Below are 4,223 nucleotides of genomic sequence, written 5' to 3' on the forward strand. Positions count from 1 at the left end.
TACAGTTTTAATGAGCAATTTTTTCCCAGTAGATTTATATTTTATATTATATTTTTTAATTAATTATGTATTTATTATTTTTCAATAAATACAACATTTCACATTAAAATAGAGTAAAAGCATTTAAAATCCATTTTTTTAAAGTGAAAATTGCACCATCTAGTGGCATAAAAAATAAAAACTTGTATAATGCCATGTAAACTCCTGTATCTCCCTATATACATATATACAGGGGCTTTGGGATTCCTATTGTTTTTTTTCTTTTTATTGTTTCTTCATTTTATTAGGCTTTGCATTTAGAAATATATTCAGACATTCTAAAAGATCAATTTTGGCAAGGTTTAGATATTTTTTTGATTGGATAAATATCAGGTTTTGCATTTTTCTGCTTATTTCTGTGTGTCTCTGTGTGTGTCTGTGTGTGTGTGTGCGCGCGCGTGTGTCAGTTCTGTACTTTTGTTATTTTAGAGTGTCAGTCCTTGCTTGCTGAACACTTCTTTTCAGCACAGTTGCTCATTTGTAGCTTGTATTACCAAAAGATTATCTGAATTATCACATTTCCCATTCATTTCCTATGTCGGTCATTTTTGACCGCGAAGGAGCCAAGTGTGACTATTTTTTTTTTGACACTTTAACATATCCGAATCATGTCACTGATTTTTTTTTGTACTCACATAGCTAATGCAACAAAAGTCACCAAGTGTCATCTCATTCTGATGAAGCTACGATTTTTAAAAATTCAAAACATAAAATTTTTCGGTCAAAAATGACCGAAGAGGCCCAGAGGGTTAAATAATGTTGGAAAAATGTTAGCTTTTAAAAACATTTATACACCATTCACTGAACTTGTTATAAAACCTTTTTTTTAAACGTTATTACTTGATTCTGAAAGTTTAGAGGACATTTAAGAGTAACATTCCCATAATGTTTGCAAACTGAAGAAATGGAACGTTCTCTTAACTCCTTTCCCGCCATTGATGGATTTTTCCGTCATTTATAAGACAGCGCTTTCCCGCCATCAACAGAATTTAGGTAGGAAGCACTATTGCACACATATTCTCAAATTTTAAAGGCGTTTTTTTCAATATTTAGATTTTTTTTTGCTCCCTCGGATTCCAGATTTTCAAATAGTTGTATCTCGGCCAAATATAGTCCTATACATCAATGGAAAGCTTATTTATTCAGATTTCAGGTGATCCATGGTTACGCTTATTAAAAGTTCACTGGTCTTTAATAACGTTAGCTTAAAAAAATTATTTATACACCGTTGACTGAGCTTTTTTATGAAACATTTTTAAAAATTATTTACTTGATTCTGAACATTCAGAGGACATTTAAAAGTAACATTCCCATGTTCATTTTATTTTATTTAGTTTATTCATGTACATTTTTTTCACATTTACAAGACATTCCTGAAAGTAAAGATACTTTTACAAATTACTGAATCAGACCTGGATATAAAAGGTTCATCGATCAGCCATATTGGCGGCACTGAACGTAACCACTGCCTCTGAACAAAACAAACTGCATATTTTACTGATTATTGCTGCTGAAAATGGTCAATTATTGACATGTTTTGGGCTGTACTAATCTTTCAGACTGGAAAAAACATTTGGAGTACTACAGACCGCCAAAAGTTATAACAAATCAAGCAGAAGAGTGCAAAAAACTGTCCGAGGAACAAAAGGCGTTTGTGGTTGGTCGAACTGAAACAGGATTTCAAAAGCAAGAATCTTGACGACATTTGTTTTGTTCTTATTATTTCCAGTCAGGTAGGTGAAATATTAGGCTACTATCTTAATTAATACTGCTTGTACATATCATTACCACCTGTTAAAGGAACACTCCACTTTTTTTGGAAATAGGCTCATTCTCCAACTCCCCCCGAGTTAATAAGTTGAGTTTTACCGTTTTGAAATCCATTCAGCCGTTCTCCTGTTCTGGCGATATCACTTTTAGCATAGCTTAGCATAGATCATTGAATCCTATTAGACCAATAGCATCACATTCAAAAATGACCAACGAGTTTCCATATTTGTCCTATTTAAAACTTGACTCTTCTGTAGTTATATCGTGTACTAAGACCGGTGGAAATGCAAAGCTTCAATTTTCTAGGCTGATAAGATTAGGAACTACACTCCCATTCCGGCGTAATAGTCAAGGAAGTTTGCTGCCGTAATAAGGCTGAAGCAGGAGCAGTAATACCACGCAGCACAAGTGCAAATGCTAAACTAGCTTCGGCCATATTACGGCAGCAAACTTCCTTGACTATTACGCCGGAATGGAAGTGTAGTTCCTAATCTTATCAGCCTACAAGCTCGCAGCTTTGCATTTCCACCGGTCTTAGTACACGATATAACTACAGAAGAGTCAAGTTTTAAATAGGACAAATATGGAAACTCGTTGGTCATTTTTGAACGTGATGCTATTGGTCTAATAGGATTCAATGATCTATGCTAAGCTATGCTAAAAGTGATATCGCCAGAACAGGAGAACGGCTGAATGGATTTCAAAACGGTAAAAATCAACTTAATAACTCGGGGGGAGTTGGAGAATGAGCCTATTTCCAAAAAAAGTGGAGTGTTCCTTTAACTTGTCCAAATATTGTGCCTTTTCCTGCTTACTCGATATGATTTAGCAGCTTCCACGCATTTTTTGGTGGTTTAGACAGCATAAATTAGCAGAACGGTATTCAGTAGTATATTAACCAAGCAATCCATGCTGTTGTTTACATCCAAGCATCACCAATATGGCAGTGCATCCAAGTAACTGACCAAATTGTGATGTTAGTGCAAACCCTCTTAATGAGAATGTTACCAAAATGTTCTTAGAACATACTTAGGTTGGCTGTGTACTTGATTCAGAATGTTCAGAGAACATTCAAAAGTACCATTCTCATGCTTGCAAAATAAAATGGAACAGATTTGAACATTTAAAGAACTTTCAGAATTTTAGAAGTAAGCATTCCGTTAACTAAACATTCTTAGAACATATCTTTGCTAGCTGGGTATATACAACAACAACCCTCCTTTACCCTCTCTACTGTATCTTATGCTCTCTATAAGTAAGTGTGGAAAAATCAGTGAGCTAATAAAAGCTCATGAACTACCGCACAAGCATGTTAAACATCACAGTCATAAAAGCTGACACTCCATTGTAAAAGACAGCTCGTCTAATTACAGATCTGTCAGTGCCTTAGGAAATTTTAAAAGACATATTATGGAAGCATATGACAATCTAAAAACAATCAGACATATCTAAGTTTATATAGCTATCTCAAAATGCTATTCTTTAAAAGTTATTCAGCAATGGATTTTACCGTTTTTCAATACGCGCCTGCGTCCTTGTGTCAAAGTCCGTTTATTGTCATGAAGCACATAGACACACGCGTGCGAGCTCATCCTATATGGTGAAGGTCGGACTGTCGTGCTCTTCTGTTAGTAAACAGCACTGGTGCTCGAGTAGATGGATTTAAAAAAAAAAAAAAAAAAAGGTTAGGAGAAAAAAAAAACCCTGCCGGCATCTCCACCCTGAACCGGGATGGAAAAGCTGACATGGGCCCGCTCAGGACAGAAGTCTGTTTCATAAAGGTTGGCATACTCACAGTTAAACTAAAAGGCTTTTTTGTGCATAATAAGAGTGTTATGCACCTTAAAATTAGAACCGGTCTTCAACCAGAAACAGTGACGTGAAATTCCTGAAACCAAAGGAAATACCTTTGATGCATTTGCAATGAATGTAGGCATGGGAACATAAATGATCAACTCGACTACTTTGGTTACTAAATTTCCCACAGCTTTGATTTTGAGGAATAAAATAACAATAGTTATGAAAATAAAACTTCTTTTGAATTCTAAAAAAACAACAAGGATTTAAAGCAACCTAGATGTGATAGTGATAGTTGTTTATGAGTCCCTTGTTTGTCCTGAACAGTTAAACTGCCCGCTGTTCTTCTGAAAAATCCTTCAGGTCCCACAAGTTATTTGGTTTTTCAGCATTTTTGTGTATTTGAACCCTTTCCAACAATTACTGTAATCATCTTTTCACACTGAGGACAACTGAGGCACTCATATGTAACTATTACAGAAGGTTCAAACACTCACTGATGCTCCAGAAGGAAAAACAATGCATTAAGAGCCGGGGGTGAAAACTTTTGAACAGAATGTAGATGTGTACATTTTTTTATTTTTTATTTTTTATTTAGAACTGCCCTTCAGAAGTTA

Source organism: Garra rufa, chromosome 20 (genome assembly GCF_049309525.1).
Source record: "Garra rufa chromosome 20, GarRuf1.0, whole genome shotgun sequence".
NCBI classification, from domain to species: Eukaryota; Metazoa; Chordata; class Actinopteri; order Cypriniformes; family Cyprinidae; genus Garra; species Garra rufa.